At 35.1% G+C, this 20,006-nt stretch overlaps 1 pseudogene; it reads right to left on the reverse strand.

The window, feature by feature from the left end:
* Positions 1-8,980: 8,980 nt before the first annotated feature.
* LOC149151472 (uncharacterized) lies at positions 8,981-10,524 on the reverse strand (annotated as a pseudogene).
* Positions 10,525-20,006: the final 9,482 nt, after the last annotated feature.

Raw genomic sequence — 20,006 nt, forward strand, 5'->3', positions numbered from 1 at the left:
CTTGTCAAGTGGAAAGACACCTCTCCAGAAGATGCAACCTGGGAACTCACCATTAGTCCTCAGCAATTGCCACAGCTTCAGCCTTGAGGACAAGGCTGCTTTTGATGGGGAAGGGCATGTTAGGGTGCAACCCTAAGCCCTTTATTTATGTAATAAACCCAATAGGGTTGAGTCATAATGATAGTTAGTTAAAGAGTCTATAAATCCTGTATTAATAATTGTAAGTGTTTGATGTGCATTTAAGAAAGGGACCACAGTTAGTTGCAAACGGGTCATGGTATTAGATATATGGTATTGAGAGAACAATGGTAATGACCTATGGTATTGTATCTATGAATCTTATATAGAGGCTAGAGACTCCCCATTGAGAAATATCGAGTCTTATTTTGTAATCGATCTCTTCTTTGCTGGAGGTTACCCCCTCAAAGAGGCAAGTGAACATTGATTTCATCTCTAAATAATAAAATACTAGTTGTTTTTCTCATTTTATTATGTGTTTTAACTTGTATTTCTTCGCATATTTAGTATTCTGGAATTTCTCACAGGTCAAGAGCATAACAAATCCTATTTATCACAGTTTATGTTGAATAATTCAGATATTTAGAATAACAGAGAAATAAAACAATGTTTGAACACATGAACATAAGGGACACATCACCATTTGGTACAACACATGAATCATGTGAAAGGTCCTTGTATTATTGATGCCCCAGTACTTTGAAAAATACAAGATGTAGAAGAAATTACATTTGGAAATCAACTCTTAATACTTCTGAAGATGAAGTATTTATAAATTAATTTACAAAATATACTGAGGTTTTCTGCTAAACTAATATCAAATCCCAAAAAAAGGATTTGATTTACAAAATATTCTCTAATAATCTGAGGAAAAATTTGAATAAAAATGATTACAAAGAATATCTACCAAAAGTATGTAGATATTTCCTAAAATACAACTAAGTAATAGGAAGCCTATACTATCTTTGATCTTATGTTCAACCATCAAAGTATTTGAATAAAAATGATTACAAACAATATCTACCAAAAATATGTAGATATTCCCTAAAATACAACTAAGTAATAGGAAGCCTATACTATTTTTGATCTTATGTCCAGCCATCAAAGTGAATTGTTGCTCGTTGTGGCTATTTCTGGAGAAATCTTGCATAATAACTAAAGATAAGATAATATCTTTAATTTTCCCGCTAGAAACTTTGAACTGCTTGCAAGTATTGTGCATTCAAATCTGGAATTGGTTTATTGGTTGCTGGAAATATGTTGTTTATGGGCATTATGTTGGTGACTGGGCCTTTGGATGAGCAATGTCGTTTGTCTTGGGAACATATTTTTGTGTTGTCCCTCTTTCTACTACATTCCTGAAATCTTGGGCTGAATATGCACTGTTGTTCGTGTTTATCTTGTTGTTTTCATGTGCATTGTCTTATCCACCCTCTTTGAAATACTTTGTTTTTTCACAACATATTTAGAGTTAAATAATATATTTAAATTAACATTTCCAAATATTTCAACTAAATTCATAATTCAAAATATTTATTAGAATGATTTATGAATTCATATAGTCTTTCCAAAATCCTTGGGTTGTTTTCTAAATCCATGTATTGGTTCTCTTCCCATGGATTTTCAAACCTATGTGTTGTTTTCAAAAACCATGTCTTGTTTCTCCTTTTACCTTCCCCTGTAAATTACTTTTACTCTTGTAAATCTTTGGATGAATTTGCAAAACCATGTGTTGCTTTTTGTAAATCTATTGTTGGTAGAACATTTGTCTTGATTTTTATCCCTGTAAAAACAAAAATATCTTGCTTCTTTAAAAATTCATTTTTACTTGTCCACTTATGTGTAAAACTCGTTTACATTAAGCTCCCTATTTTTCTCACATGTGCATTACTTTCATAAACATATGATTGCAAAATTAATTTCCCTCTTATTGTCTCTCATGAATTTATTTTCGTATGCCCATGAATTTCTTTTACCTGTACCTCTAAAATTAATTTTGTCCTTGTGTCTATAAAACTCCTTGTGCCCGTAAAATTGTTTAACTCTGCGTGTAGAATTATTTTACCAACTTAGTAACCTTCAATCCCTGCTCTCACTTATCTCTTTAATATTCCCGCCATATTTATAAAATTCAAATCGAAACACTTAATGGATTTAGCAGGGGGTAGGAAGTAAGAGGTTTAGGGGGACCCCCGTTTGGTTAAATGTTGGAGGGGCGGGTGATCTAAAACCTATTCATAACCATCGATTTATTATATGGACATATCCCTATCATTTTAATGATGGGAGAATTAATGCATCAGTGCAGGGGGATGGGAGAATTAATGCAGGAGAATAGGAGAATAGGGGTTTTGACTGTTCTGACTTTTGAATTATTGAATAAACGATTTTTTCATGTATTTTTAAATTTTTTATTATTCATTTATTCTTAATAGTTTTTAATACTTTAAAATAAATTATTTCTCACTTACGCTTTCTTATGTTCTTCCTAGTGCATACCTTAACTTTTTCTCTCCTTCGATATGGGAATTGGATTTGAGTGAATAATATACCTTTGGAAAGATGATTCTGAGATATTTCGCATGAAAATATATGGAGTCTGATCTGATACAAACATTTACATGCAAAAAGCTCCCTAACTCTTAGTACTTGATGTTGCTTTAGAAATAATTTGCAGCAGGAAATATTATTTCCAACATATCAAACATAATAAAGATTAGCTATAATCAAGCCATCATATAAAAATTATATGACCCTAACAAAAGCTCTAGCTAGGGATAGCACTTCCTTGTGAAGTGCTAAGAACACCATGGACTAGTAGCCTAATCCATTGGGCCAATCCCAAATCTGCAACCCACTCTGTCATAAAAACCTCTATGACTAAAAATCTTCAAACTGGAATCAAAACCATTATGCACACTGAAAACATGGGATACACACTTGAACTGAAATCTGTACTGCAATACGAAACTAAAACTAGAAAGAATGCTTTGAAAAATGAAAATGCTCAAGGTACTGAGCTTATTTGCACTCTGCTACCTACTCTAATCCGATAAAATGAGTTCCATATCGAGTGATAACAAACATCCAGTGCAACCATTCAAGCAAATGGATACTTAACTGAATTTTGCATTCTACTTATTTAGTTGGAAAATAAATTCAGAAAATGGCAACTTAAATTTTCCACTGGATCCAATAGTTGCATTCATGAATCTGGAAAATTCTCCCTTCACCAATGAATGCAATAAACTGACCAAAGGATCATGAAAAACATGCCACATAAGATCTTCAGGATGATTTAAAATAGGAAAACAAACCTCATTCCAACTATCATTTTTCTTATGCATTGAAACTGATTCGCTTCAAATAGAATTGGAGAAAAGTGTTTTTCCTTCTTGTTATCCACTATAGTCATGTAGTCAAGTGTTCTGAATGCTCTTGAATCTCCTCAAATATGAAAACAATATCATATGCAACATGAAACTCCTTATCATTCATTTGGTCACACAAAATCTTACAAGGTACTTGCAAAAGCTCATTAATTTCAAGTGAAGGAATATTACTTGCATTAATATTTTTCCTTTCTTCATTAACATCCAAGGAAGAAAATAATGATTGAAAACTTTTATTATCTTCTTCAAGTGCTATAACATGAGACAAGATATAACGTGAAAGAGAATTGGAGACAAGATCTTCATCATGCAAATCTGATTGGTTTTTAATTACTAAAGAAAACACTACTTGTTGAAAATGTTCTTGTGGATCAAGAGGAATAAGCTCTGCTGGTTCTTCTTTCGGATCACAAGACTGTAGTAAATCAACAAATGAATGTTCAAAAATATGCTCAATTACCTTTACTTGTTGATTCATACAAGGAATTTGTTCTTTAATTTGATCTTCTGCAATTGAGACAACCACATCATTAATGTGTTCATCCATGGTATCTAAAATATCCTGCTGATTTTCACTGCTGTCCTATTCTTGATTGGGTTTAGGCTGCTGAATTTCTTGGTTTACCTCTGGCTGATCAATTTGTTGTGGTGGTGCAAGAATTATTTCCTATGGGGAATCTTCATGAACATATAGACAACGTACATCCTTTGTTTCTTCCTGACGGGAAGAAAATTCAAGGAAGACTTCTACTTTTTTGTTCATTATGTTGAAAAGGATTTCCCTCTAAAACCTCTAGTATTTCATCATTTGTGAATTGATCATCATCATAGTATTCTTCCAGAAATTGAATAACACTTTGAAAATGATCACAACAGTTTTGAATCAACAAAAAAGATGGATAATCCTCTCTGTATTTCTCACAAAAATAATACGAAAATGCTTTAACGAACATATACTCGCAGCAAGAAGATTTTCATACCAAGATGTAGCATTTTCCTCCAAAGTTGACATAAAAATTTTCATAAGACAATCTTGATGAAATTTAATTTTAAGCTTACAGATGTGCATATGAAACCTCAATAAATGTACAACAACATCATCCCCCTTTTTAGCTTTAAACAATGGAAGATAAATTAACCAATCACCATTAGGCATGGGATTTGTAAAACCTGGAATTATTGATCTGTCCATAGGAGCATACTTGCGTTTTATTCTTCAAATAATCCACAATGGAATGGTGTCACCATAAGTGCTTTACAATTCTAGATTCGAGTCTTCATGCAAACTTTGAGCTACGGATTCTTGAAACATGGAGTTGTCAGGTGAATGATACAACCTTCTTGTGGTTGATCACCGTCCACCATTAGTAATCAGATATGGAACTTGATATGATTTTCTTAGGAACCTGAAAAGTTTCGATCCCCAGTATGGTCGCCACTATGGTTTCGTTCTAAATTTGTGAGTTCGAGGGAGAAAATACATAGGACAACATCAAAACCACTTTGGAAGCTGGGATCTAGCCCTAACAACTTCAAAGAGGGATCTCTCTGTAAAATTTAGTTTTGTTTTAGGTTAATTTTAGGCTAGTTATGGCTTTACTTACTTGTTTTGATTTGATTGGTTTGGTTGATTTGAGTGTTATAATTCCATTGGCCTATGGAGTTTATAAATTAAACTGGATTTTACACCAATTTTTAGAGGAGTTCTCATAGGCAAGCAAGTTTACACTATTTGGATCTTTTCACAAATTAAATGGATTGTGAAATAGCGAAGTGTAAGGTTCAATAGAAATCAAGGAGAAATTAAGAATTCCATGGTTTGACATCAATGGAAAACATTAATATTACCAACTGCCAAAATAGGGTATTCTAAGTAACAAATCTTATTTACCATAGTTTATGTTGAATAATTCAAATATCTAGAATAAGAGAGAAAGAAAAACAATTCTTAAACACATAAACAGAATAGACACACCACCATTTGGTACACCACATGAAGCCTATGAAAGGTCCTTATATTATTGATGCTCGAGTACTTTGAAAAATAAAATATGAAGAAGAAAGTACATTCAGAAATCAACCCTTAATACTTCTGAAGATGAAATATTTATAAATTAATTTACAAAATATCCTGAGTTCTTCTGCTAAACTAATATCAAATCCAAAAAAAAGGATTTGATTTACAAAATATTCTCTAATAATTTGAGGAAAAATCTAAATAAAAATTATTACAAAAAACATCTACCAAAAACAAGTAGATATTTCCCAAAATACAACTAAGTAATAGGAAGTCTATACTATTTTTGATCTTATATTCAATCTTTAAAGTAAATTGTTATTGACTATGGCTATTTCTGGAGAAATCCTACATAATAAACTAAATATAAGATAATATCTCTAATTTTCCTACTAGAAACTCTAAACTACCTAAAGTATTGTGCATTAAACTACCTACAAGTATTGTGCATTCAAATCTGGAATTGGCTTACTGATTGCTGGAAATCTGTTGTTTATGGGCATTCTATTGGTGACTGGGCCTTTGAATGAGAAATTTTGTTTGTCTTGTTGGCAGATGTTTGTGTTGTCCCTCTTTCTACTGCATTCTGTTCTGAAATGTTGGGCTGAATATGCACTATTGTCCTTGTTTATCTTGTTGTTTTCATGTGCATTGTCTTATCCACATTCTTTGAAATACTTTGTTTTGTCACAAAATATTTGGATTTAAATAATATATTTAAATTAATATTTCCAAATATTTAAAGGAAATTAATAATTCAAAGTATTTGTTAGAATGATTTATGAATTCTTATACTGTTTCAAAAATCCTTGGGTTGTTGTCTAAATCCATGTATTGTTACTCTTCCCATGGGTTTGAAACCCATGTGTTGTTTTCAAAAACCATGTCCAGTTTCTCTTGTTACCTTCCCCTGTAAATTACTTTTTAATCTTGTAATTCTTTGGATAGATTTGCAAAACCATTTGCTGTTTTTTGTAAATCCATGGCTAGTAAAACATTTGTATTGGCTTTTATCCTTGTAAAATAAAAAATATCTTGCTTCTTTATAAAAACTCACTTGTACTTGTCCTCTTATGTGTAAAACTCATTTACATGAAGCTCCATATTTTTTTCACCTGTGCATTACTTTCATGAACATATGATTGCAAAATTTCCCTCTTATTGTCTCTCATGAATTTATTTTCCTACACCCATGAATTTCTTTTTCCTGTAGCTGTAAAATTATTTTACTCCTTGTGCCTGTAAAATTGTTTAACTCCTTTCCTTGTACAATTATTTTACCCACTAAGAAACCTTGCATCCCTAGTCTCACATGATCTCTTTAAGTTAGTCTCCCATCCACGTAGAATTATATTACTCCTTGTGCCTGTAAAATTGTTTAACTCATTTGCTTGCAAAATTATTTTACCCACTTATTAACCTTCCATCCCTAGTCTGGCGTGATCTCTTTAAGTTATCCTCCCATCCACATAGAATTTACTTAGCCTTTCCATCCACACAGCATTTACTTAGTGTCCCATCCACATGGTATTTGTTTCATAATCACATGAAATCGATTCCCACCATATTTATTAAACTCAAACCAAAACTGTTAATGGATTTTGGAGGCCGGGTAGGCCGTAAGAGGTTTAGGGGGAGGGGGTCCAAATTTACGTGAGGGTGACATCTGTAAATGGCAGTAAAAGTGAAAACCACTTTTCGGACACCCCTTGGTTAAATGTCGGAGGGCTGGGGATCCCAAACCTATTCATAACCGTCGATTTATAATATGCACATATCCCTATGCTTTTAACGATGGGGGAATTAATGCATGAGTGTGGGGGCTGCTTTGACTTTTGGATTTTGGAATAAACAAATTTTCATGTATTTTTAAAATTTTGATTATTCGTTTATTTTTTAATTTATTTTAATACTTCAAAATAAATTATTTCTATCTGAGAATTGGATTTGAGTGAATAATAGACTATTGAAAAGTTGCTTCTAAGCTCTTTCTAATGAAAATATCTGGATTCTGATCTAATCAAAATACTTATATGGAAAAATCTCCTTAACTCCTAGGACTTGGTGTTGCTTTGGAAATAATTTTTAGGAGGAAATACTATTTCCAACATCTCAAACATAATAATGATCAGCTATAATCAAGCAATCCTATAAAAATTATAGGACCCTAACACACTACCATTAAATAATTTAAACCAATTCACAAAGCTACTAGTGACACTTCACCAACAACTCACCAGAGCTTTTGCACTTTCAAAATCACATAACTTCAGATGATGATTGTGACGATTGAGCTGTTCAGAATATCATTTTAGAAATATTTGACAAGCTTATTGGGGTACAAAAACTATGCTACTCATGAACAATAGAGTATGTTAATGGTATACAAAATGAAACATCTTTCCAACCACAAATTTGACTAGAATCTGGCAGGAATTTTAGGCATAGTCAAGTTCTCTTATGAAAAAATTTCCATTTTTAGTAGGAACACCAAACAAAGGAAAATGAAGAAAATAATTTATACAAAATCTGGTAAAACAGACATATTTTGCTAACTTTATCAGAGAAAATAACAACATCAATCCCCACTAAAAGTCACCAACAACCTTCTGGTTAACATCATCAGAGAAAGGCAATGGACTTGGGCAATAATACGAGGAAAAACATGCTGCCATGGACTGCACTAAAAAAAAGGGGCATATTGTCACCATATGGCATAATAACAGTAAAGAATTTAGGGTGTTTACCTTTAAAAATAATTCTTTCAAAGCAAGGTCACATTCAATCTCTGCAACAACTATTTCTTTTCCCTTTGTTTTTCAACTTGAAGATAGAATCAAAGGCAACAATCTGTGGATTTAATGAACTTATATAATCCTTCATGGATTCCTATGCCTAAAATAAAATAGAGAAGAAAGGGAGTTGAATCCCATTTCCCACAAAAATAGATGCTTGAGAAACTCTGTGTAATGCGTAAGTAGCACCAATCAACTCCATTTACAATAGTCTAACAAGAATCAAGGGCACACACTTATGTTTCCTAAAAATAGTGCAGATAATACCGTTCTACCAAGAGACAGATGCATGTTTAAAATGAAAGAGATGTTAAAATATCGTGAAACTTTCTTAAAACTAGTGGTGTTGCATAAATTTATCTACGAGACACACATAAAATGCTTCAGACAAAATACAAAAACTCCAGTACTCCATGAAAATATATAAAGGAAGATTTGAATACTACCTAGTTCAAAAATCGTTTAAAGTAACCCCTATCCTTTAAAATGAAATTGAGAGGACATTCCAAATATGTACGTCATGCTACCTCGTAATTCAAGATCGAAAGAGAAAAGAGGATCACATGAGAGAGGGAAAGAAACATAGCATAAGAGAGAGCCCTTAACTCTTAGGGAAGAAATGAAAGAGAGAGCCCTTAACTCCTAGGGTAGAGTGGGGCAGAAATGAAAGAGGGAGCCCTTAAATCCTATGGTAGGGTGGGGCAGAAATGAGAGAGACATCCCTTAACTCTTAGGGTAGAGTGGGTAGAAATGACTGACTAAAGATCAATTGGAGCTATAGTCTCAAGGAATGGAAATGGACCAAATTTCCTAAGAAGGTTGACCTAGTACTCCATCCCCTGATCCTGATCTTCTAGGCTCATCTCTGGCCAACGATCATAAATATTTCTTTTGCATTCCATGTTTGTGCCCATGGTATGATCTACAAGCTCAAGAAAGTTCTCCACAGATAAACTGGTACCTGAGGGTTCCAATTTTACTTTTTTCTGCTACCCAGTAACAGGCATTGTTGCACCATTCGAGGATGAGTATGACACAACTAGTTCTCCAATTGTGTTATTTTCTATTGCTGGCCACAGAGAGAGCTCATGTCTCCAAAACTTGACATTGCTATTTAGCATTGAAGAACCATACCCTAGACTGCTGTATGGATCTGCTTGTTGCATGACTGACTTGTTGTCTTCTCAAAATACCCAGCTTCCCAAGCCGACAAGATTCTACTACTTTCCTACCAAAGGCTTCCAGTTCACATGATACTCATTGGAATTTGAATCTTCTCCATCGTCATCAAGTATAAACTTTAAGGACTGTACTGAAAAAAGGGCATATTGTCACCATATGGGATAATAATAGTAACAAATTTTAGGTGTTTACCTTAAAAAATAATGCTTTCAAAGTAAGGTCACTTTCAATCTCCATAATAACTATTTCTTGTCATCCTCGAAATGAATCATTTATAGACCTCTTTTCTTTTGTTTCTCAACTCAAAGATAGAATCAAAGGCAACAATCTATGGATTTAATGAACTTATATAATCCTTCATGGATTCCTATGCCTGAAATAAAACAAAGAAGAAAGGGAGTTGAATCCTGTTTCCCACAATAGAAGTTGCTTGAGAAACCATGTGTCATGCGTAAGTAGTATCAATCAACTCCATTTAAAATAGCCTAACAAGAATCAGGGGTGTACACTGCTTCTCCTCACGCTCCAGTCTCCTTCCCAAAAACTCACATTTTGGGAGCCAAATTAAACTGTGAAAATACACATTAGGTATTCTTTTGATCAGATAAAACGATGGGCTAATACTTAGAGTAGGGCTAAAGAAGGATAGGCAATGCTTTCAGGAGTAATCTTTTCTCAATTTGAGAGATGAAGCAGAAGATTATCTATAACAAGGGGGTTGGATTTCCCAAGTTTTGAAAGATATGCCACACTTGCAAATTATTCAAAAGACCCAACAGCTAAATGGAAGTCTAGCACCTGGGTATGCAGTGTAGGATATATGTCTGAGTTAGTTGACCATCTTTCCATTGACCATATTTCCATTTAACTTTATTTCTTGCTCCACATGCATGCGAAAAAAAAAGGGCTTAGCAATAATTATTTTGAGAAGCATCATAAAACTCTAGGGTTTGAGAACAGGTGAGTTGCAGAATGTGAGGTGGTTTACCTTGTTCCCCGGAAGACCAATGTTAAAACCCTCACCAGCAAATTCTTTAAAAGACCGAGCAACTAAATGGAACTTTGGCACCTGGGTATGTAGGGTAAGATATATGTCTGGGTCACTTGACCATCTTTCCATTTAACTGTATGTCATACTCCACCTGCATGAGAGTAGTCTTGGTTGAAGCAACAATATTTTCTACTACATAAGGTTCGTGTTTTAGGAAACTTATCCAGTCGGTGCCTCATTGCTTTGAAAGCCGGTAGTCGCGGTGTATCATATGTTTCTGCATCCCACAAATCTATCGTGACCAGCAGTGGGGCATCTAAACAAGGTGTCGAAGGGGTGTTCACTTTCAAGAACCTAAATTTATTATATTTTGTAATTAAATTTCTAACTAACTTAATATCGTAATGGTCAAATCAATCAGATGGATCAAACTATTTTAATTTTCTAACACCTGAATCAAGGGCCTAGGAATGTGCACATAAGTTAAGAGGGAAGTTGATTTCAGAGGGGAACGCTTTGTGGCGTAATTAGAAATTAACATCTAAACAAAAATAAATGCATCTAATTTTCAAGAAATCAAATAGCATTAGAAACCAACATCTATACATTGAAGTCAATGCGTCCAGTGAAAGCAATTGTTTTCCCTTCTCTCCCACCTGCATCTATACCGATTTCTCCCTTCATCTATCCTTCTTTTTCTCTCTACCTCAGCCCCTATAAACACACAGTCTATGTCTTCATATCTATCTAGATCTCTCTCTCCCACCCTCTATATCTATCTTCTTCCCTCTCTCCCCCTTCCATGTATATCTCTATCCCCCTTTGTCTCTCCTTCGTCGTCTCTCTATATCTCCCCATAGATATACACATTATTTTTCCATATCTATTTATATATTCCTCCCTCTCCCTCTCCCTCTCTCTCCCCCTTTTCCACCTTTGTCTCCCCTTCTATCTATCTTCCCTCCTACTCTCCTCTCACCCTCTCTCTCCATCTTGCTTGCCACTCCCTCCCTCTCTCTCCACCTTTCTCTCTCTATATGCCTTTATTATTACCTCCCTCTTTGTTTCACTCCAACTCCATCTCTCTCTCCCCCTCCTTCTCAACTCCTCTCTCTCTTCCTTTCTCTCCCACCTCCCTATGTCTCTCCCCCACGTCATTCACTCAGTCTCTCTCCCAAAGAGTGGGTCCTGGTTTAGGGCCTAGTGATCCAATGTGGATTGTGGTAAATCCTAAGAGACTAGGAGACATGAAAATTACTCATGGTATAGGTGGACAAATACAGTGGCATCGATGCTCGTTTTGGCCTAGTGATCTGGTGGAGATCATGGTAAAGCATGTTATTACATTTTTATCCTTGGGATTCCCTGGTTGGTTCTTTTTGTTTGAGTCCACATTCATTCTTGGAATATGTCACAAGGGTGAATGACAAAAGAGAGAATTGGCTCAGCCATTCTATGGTCGGGTGGAACGTGGTAGTCCCATCTCGGGTTAGATTTTGCATTCATTTATAAGAGGTTCTTTCCTTGATATATTATGTATAAATGTAATTGTTCATATGTGGATTGTATGGCTGATGTATCCTTGATATTTCTATTGTTACTATGCTAGTTATAAGCATATATTATGACAGTGGTGATGTATGGCTCTCCTCATGTTTTTATTTGTAAATGAATGAATGATGTATCTATGACATAATAGATGATAATGTAGCTAATGATATGAGGGAAGAATTCTTCTTAGTAATTTTGAGATAAATATGATACCGCTATGCTCAGATATGTTGTTTTCAACTCTAGATTAGATTTTTGTGATATGTTTGAAGAAATGCTTGTCATGGCTAGTAGGGGTCCACTCAATCCCTTGATTAATTAATTGCATTTGTATCATCATGCCCTTGCTATATTTATGTCTTGAAGGTGTCATTTAATTTTGGGCAGTGACTTGGGATTTGGACCTAAAAAAGTGGCTCAAATCCTGGGGATGTTGGGACAACACTAAGAAAAATAGTCCCTCGACTCTGGCATGCAATGTTGTGTGAGCATCCAGAGCCTTGTGGATGTTTGGATGCCCATATAATGGGAGCATCCAGGGGTTAATTGGTCAAAAAAATCAATGGGACCTAGGGGCTAGTTACTTGAGTGGTTGGGATGGTTCCTAGGAGTCCTGTAGCTGATGTTGAAGGTCTATAAGTTGTGTTTCCTTTAATTCCACTTCCTTAAGGTAACATAGGATGTTGAATCCCATCATAGTAGCCTCCCATCACATATTTAACACATTTGGATGGTTACTTGGGTATATGTGGGTGGAGGGTGTTATAAGGTGGTATCAGATCATGGTTCACCCCTTGGACAGATGGGTGGCATGTTGGTCATGCATTCATGTCAATTTCATATGTGTTTGTTATCCTTGTAGTCCATGTGCTTGTTGCATCTACATAGTGTCGATTATGGTTGTAGTGATGTTGTCATGTGAAGGTTGATGATGTTATGGTTGGGATGCTTTACAAATGAATACATGTGAGTCGTATATTCATTTGCTATGCATATCAGTGTCTATATGTTGTCATGCATGCATTGTCTTGGTTATAGTTATGCATGTATAGTAGGCCAAAAATGGATTGTGAGGTCATTGTATGAATTTTAGGTCATCGTGATGCTATTCGTATGTTATGATGGTAATGAATTGGCTGAGATAGAGAAGGAGATGCAGATCATTAAAGTGAAGTTGCAACAATAGATTTCGGGGTAAAAGAAGATAATCGTATAGGTTTGTATGGTGGCCATGGAGGTATGTGGTTAATGGTTGTTATAAGAATTAGGGCTACTTATATACTTTTCATTTTTTTTTTATGGTTACATGTATGATAAATTCTAGTTCATTAGTTTAGTCATATGCACATCTACCATATAGTCATGAATGATAGTAACCTATTGTTGTATGCATTATGGTCATACGAATGATGCTTATGTTCCTTGCATTCAAGATCTTGATGTTGCATGTATCATGCTAACCTGGATTGGTATATCCAAATGATTATGGTTATGGTATTCAAGCATGAGTCGACTTATTTGTGATAGTGTGTTATACTGATCTAGACTTACTGTGGATATGTCATTTCTATGCATGCATGACCTTTTTTATGAGCTTATGGTGTGAACATGTTAGATAGTTACTCTTATGGATATCATGACCTTATTTATGCTTGAGTTGATATATTGTGAAGTTATATCATGCTGATCTAGCTTGATTTTGCAGGAAATATAACCTCCCCTTGAGATACATTAAGGTATGAGTTTTCTTATGTCATCTATTTTCTATTTGAATGTTTGAATATGTCATTTATTTCGTGATTGAGTGGTTGGTCTCTATCATGTCCTCTATCTCTTGTCTGAATGTTCAATTACTTGAATGGTATGAGTATGTGTCTATAAGGTTTCTTGCTGAGATGATCTCATTCTAAGATAGTTGTACTAATACATATGTGTTGAGACAACTGATATGTACTTGAGTGTAATACATGATAGTTGTAGCATTATGTCTTATGACTATTAGTTGACTATGGCTTGGTTGTTAGAATTGGTAAATGTTGATTTCAAATTTTAGATATGATGCCTTTATTTGTGGAACATGTGACTAACATGTGTCAACAATTACAAGGCAACATGCTTGGTATTAGCATGACAAGGTAATAATTGATTTCCTTACATATACTTAACAACTAGGTGAAGTGATAAGATATAGTAAGACTCAATTGTAGAAAGGTAAATCTTAAAAAAAAAGTAATTGGGAAAGAATTCCTTTGGCTATATTTGCAAACTCTAATTCCAAACGAATGTGTGTTTTGCATATAGGAATCCTTCTTAACCTTTATTTTTTCTGGCATTATGCAGATATGTGCTATAGTTATGAACATGTATTTGAGAAGTACATCAACTATTCACTAGTTATAGTTGGATCTATCAAAAGATTGGAGTGCCTTGAGAGATGGCTTGGATGAACTTAGTTGCAAGAAACACGCTTGACACAAAAATCTATGGTAACTAGCATATGGTTATGTTTATTTATGCACTGACAGTTATGTGTTTATGGCAACATGATGCAGGGGATTACATGGCAAAGTGACTACCATGAAATTTAGAAGAAGGCTCAAGTTGAGCTTTCCTGTGGAAGCACTGGGAACCATCGGGATTGAGTCATGGTGTCTGTTAAGAGTCTTATGATTTTGATTCCTTGTGCTTTGCTTGCTCTTGATTTGTAGCTTTTTTTTATGTCTAATGTATGGCCTTGCCACTTTTTTTGTGATGTTGTATTTCTATTGGTTTTCATGGTTTTCTTTTGTTTGCTTCCTATTCGTTCCTTTTATGTTTTGATTCTTGGGAATTGGTTGGGAAAGAGGAAATTTAATGGAGTATAGGGAGATCTTAATGAAACCTAGTGGGTAGTGTAAGACCTGAATGAATCTCAGTGCATGAGTAAGGGAAGTTGAAGGTAAGAATATGGCAATCAATTTGATTGGTTCTGTCCATTGGTGTAAATGGACAATGGTAGTAAAGTAATGAGAAAGGTAATAAGAAATCTGAAGTAAATGCATATGAGGCATCCGATGCCTTGGTTATGTTGGGAACGATTGTTCTCAATGTTGTTCATGGTGTGCATAGATAAAGGAAGTTCTCTTAAAATTTATCTTATGTTATCTGGTAACTATGTTATGATCACAATTATACTGATGTTTATATATATGTACATATATGTATGTCACGTCTAACAGGGTCATAATGGATCATGGTTATTTAATGCTAATGTTTATATGTATATGTGTGTGTATGTATGTCATTTTCTAACAAGATCATAGTTGTTTTATGCTAATATTTAGGTGTATATATGTATGTATACATGTATTTATGTCACTTTACGAAAGGGTTTTCATGGATCATTCTTGTGGAGGAATGATTTCTTATGCAGGTGAATGGCATGACGAGGTTCCTGGTCTTATGATAAATCAATTGGGAAGAGTATCTTCAGAGATCCCTAAGGTCAGTGTCATGCGGATATGAATTGTTATTATGTGATTATACTATGTCTATGTTTATGTTATGGACAGTCTAATGCTGAGAGATATATCAGTGGAATGAAAACAACGTAATCCACAACATGTTAGGATAAGCATGGATAAGACACTAGAACAAAGGTTGCTTGGTAGAGACAGTGTGCTTTTGGATATGTGGTACTACTGTTGTGCATATGTTGTATATGTTGTACATGTTGCATCTGTGATGTTGTGCACATGCAGTATTCTGTATATATAGGGTGTGTACATGGTGTTTATGAAATTTTATGTACATGGTGGTCCATATAGTGTTGTGCAAATATTTCTTATGCATTGTTAGGTATAGATGGTACTATTTACATCTTGGATATCTAGTGTTGTGTACATAGGGTGTTATGTACATGTTGTATATGCAATGCTATGTACATATGGTGTTTTTTGCATGTTGTACATGTGGTTCTATGTACATATGGTGTTGTGTGCATGATTGTACAAGTGGTGCTATGAGCATGTGGTGTCGTATACATGTTGTACATGTGGCGCTGTGGGAAAGTGGTGTTCTGTACATGTCATAAATATGGTTTTGTGTACATGTGGTGTCATGTACATGTGCATGTGGTGATGTGTATGCCTGGCATTGTTACATGTTGTACATGTGGTACGAGGTAGATGTGGTGCTGTGTACACATTCTACAGGTGGTCTCGTGTACATGTGATAATGTGCATACCTTGTGTAGGTGGTGCTTTGTATAGGTGGTACTATCTACATGTTGTACATATGGTACTAGTGTACATGTGGTATTGTGTGCATGTTGTACATGTTATGTTGCAGGCATCTGGTACTATGTATGTGCATTGTGTAGTTATGGTATCGTCACATGTGCTCTCATTGTGTTGTACTCTGTGTAGCACATGTATTGTGGTGTGTTTTACACCAAGTGTAGGTACATGTATTGTATGGCGTTGTACATCAGGTATAGATGTATGTGTTGTGTTGTATATCAGGTGTAGTTGTATGCATTGTGTGGTGTCATACATTGTGTGTGGGTGTATGTTTTGTGATGTAAATTGTGTATGTGAACATGATTGAAGAAAATAAAAAGGAATTGGGTGTTTTCTAGATGTGGTAACCGATTTGTTGTGTGTACAAAAAAAAAGGCAAAATTAAGGATTGATGAAGGATAAGTATCAATATTTTATCTCAATTTTATTAGGCATTTGATCTATGATTCTGACTTATGATGGTTACATGTGATTTATGAATATGGTTTATGACAAATTCATGCAATTCATGATTTTAATTTATGATGTTTGAGTTTGCACTAACCAAATGTAATATGTTTATTCATGATGATTTGATCAAACAATTAGTTTGACTTGTTGTGACACGAAGTAAGCATGATTGCAAGGGTACCTTATTGACGAGCTACCAATGAGGTATGATGTGAATTTGTTTGAATTTATTTTGAATCTAATAGAATTTATGTGCTAAGTACATGAAGCATGGAAATTATTGGTTGGTGGTTGAAACTGAATACAAGAATTAGTAGTCAGTGAAAGGAATTGGAATATGCAGCAGTATGCTAGTAAAGCATTTCAGGAGCAAGGCCATTGTGGGAGACTGGTACCCAATACTGTCCATTCATTTCCATGAACATGTTATGACCGATATGATGGCTTTGAGGTATGTATAAGCCTTGGTTGTTGACCTTACGATGCAAGGAAGCCTTGTCAAGCGATCAATCACCTAGGATAGGGGATGCCGAGGAAATTGGAAGGTGAGTGACTTGATGAAAGGGGTGACCAGATTTCCTGAGGGACTATGTAGTAGAGAAGGGAAGTGTTGGGATGGATTTTTATTGGTAATTATCATTTCCATATGGAATCATATGCACATTAGGAGTGCACCCTTGAACAAAATGCTAGTAATTGTTTACTGGGAGAACAAGTGGCACAATATTATAGCATCAGACATTGGATGTAGATTTGACATTCCAGTGGATTCTGGACATCCTAAGATGGAGGTGAATCTTGGTATTACTTTGAGGGTCGAGGTGTAAGCCTCTGGATTCCCTTTTCATGGATTCTATCATCGTATCCTTTTCTTTGTTGGTTGTGAAAATGTGCATATGTGTATATGTGTGTATTATTGTAAATACTATATCGAGATGGACTTATAAAGCTCAATAGACAATATGGTTATTTTCTAGGTGAAGAAAATGTGTATGTGGGTATATGTGGTTATTATTGTAAATATCGTAATGAGCTATGCTATAAAGCTCCGGTAAATGGTTTCATTTTCATGTTTCAATAGTAGTCATAATAAATGCTACAACGAGATGGGTTATAAAGCTCCATAGGTAGTATGTTTTGTTTTCAGCGGTTTGTTGGTTTATAGGTGTCATTGAAAACTGAGGACAATGATCCACCAAGGGCGAGGGTTTTGTAGCAGCCTTGGTTAAAAAATTCATGTATAAAATTTAAGACGATAGTCATGGGACACATATTCCAAGATGAATGGTGGGTAAAACATCATAGTGTGGGTGTTCAATTGGTTTACTATGGAAAAGGAAAATGGAAAAGGAAATGGCTAAGGCTTTGGAAAGGCAAAATGTAATTTTTGACACATTTATTTATGAAAATAATGGAAATTAGGAGAAAACAAAGGTGAAGGTAACGGGTTGCATGTGTGGAGGAAATTGAAGGAAAATAATGGAAAATGAAGAAAATAGAGGCCTAGTTGATAAAAATGAATATGAGGATTAGTTTATAACATTTTGTTATTTCAGTTTCGAAGCTCTCTCATTATTATTTCGCTCTCTCTCTCTCTCCCTCTCTCTCTCTCTCTCTCTCTCACTAACTCTTAGACACTTAGATTTATCTTAGAGAAATTTGGCATTGGATCAAGAAAAGAAAATGAGGAAATAGGAAGGAAGGAGAAAGTAAACAAGAGTAGGATTCGATTTGCAGGTGTGTTTTCTAGGCACTGATTTGCATGTGTGTTTTCTTTGCTAGATTTGGCATGCATAGTAGTGCATGTGGTTAATTTTTTGTTATGGCATGGTTTTTTCTGGGTGTGACAGCGTTTTTAGCCTAGCCTTTCCATTTCCGGATAGCCATGACATGATGGGGTTCTCATGTTTTGTTTGAGCTCGATTGCTGGATGGACTTGAAGGTAAGTTAGGTGGATCTCTGAATGATAAAACACATGGCCTAGTAACCGCTGAACCAGACTATGGGTTGCGGTAAATCCAAACTTTTTGTTTCCTTGGCAGGCCTAGGAATCCTCGACTAGTGAATGGTACGATATATGGTAAACCATAGAAGTGGGTGTTCTCAATGAGGCCTATTAATCTTGGGGTGGGATATGCATTAAATCCTAGAGAGTGGGTCTTGGTTTATGTCCTAGTGATCCAATGTGGATTGTTGTAAATCCTAAGAGACAAGGAGACAGGATAATTCCTCACGGTGTAGGTGGAGAAATTTGATGGCATACATGCTTGTTTTGGCCTAGTGATCTGGTGGATATCATGGTAAAGCCCATTGTTACATGTTTACTATGTTGGCCTAGGGATACGTGATCGATTATGGTAAAGCCTAGTTTCTATTGATGAGGGTGAGGTGGTTTAGCCTTGGGATGTCATGGTTGGTTCTTTCGGTTTCAGTTCCACATTCATAATTGGAATATGGCACGGTGGTGAATGACTAAAGAGAGAATTAGCTCAGCCATTATATGGTCGAGAGGAATGTGGTAGTCCCCTCCTGGGTTAGATTTTGCATTCATTAATAAGAGGTTCTTTCCTTGATATCTAATGTATAAATGTACTGGTTTATATGTCGATTGTATCACTAACGTGAACTTGATATTTCTTTTTTTATCATGGTGGTTATAAACATGTATTATGATAGTGATGACGTATGGCTCTCTTCATATTTTCATTTGTCAATGTATGAATGATGTATATATGACCTAATAGATGATAATGCAGCTAATGATATAAGGTGAGAACTCTTACAGTGATGATGTATGGCTCTCCTCGTGTTTTGATTTGTAAATGAATGAATGATGTATATATTACCTAATAGATGATAATGCAGCTAATGATATATGGTGAGAATTCTTATAGTGATGATGTATGGCTCTGCTGATGTTTTGATTTGTAAATGAATGAATGATGTATATATAACCTAACATATGATAACCCAGCTAATCATGTAAGGTGATAATTCTTCTTAGCGATTCTCAGATAGGTATGAGACCCCTATGCTCAAACCTATTGTTTACACCTAAAGATTGCAAATTTTTTATATGTTTGACGACATGTTTGTCATGACTACTAGGGGTTCATCTAATCCCTTGATTGATTGATTACATTTGTATCATCATTCCCTTGTTATACTTCTATTCTGAAGTTGTCATTTAATTCTGCGATATGACCTAGGCTTTGGACCTGAAAAAGTGGCTCAAATCCGGGGCATGTTGGTACAACACTGAGAAAAATTGTCCCTGGACTTCAGAATGCCATGGTGTGGGAGAATCTATAGCCTTCTAGATGCTAGCAT

The sequence above is a fragment of the Pinus tabuliformis genome, chromosome 9 (assembly GCF_031772625.1).
Source record: "Pinus tabuliformis cultivar Carrire ecotype Pingquan chromosome 9, CPIR1, whole genome shotgun sequence".
In the NCBI taxonomy this organism is placed as follows: Eukaryota; Viridiplantae; Streptophyta; class Pinopsida; order Pinales; family Pinaceae; genus Pinus; species Pinus tabuliformis.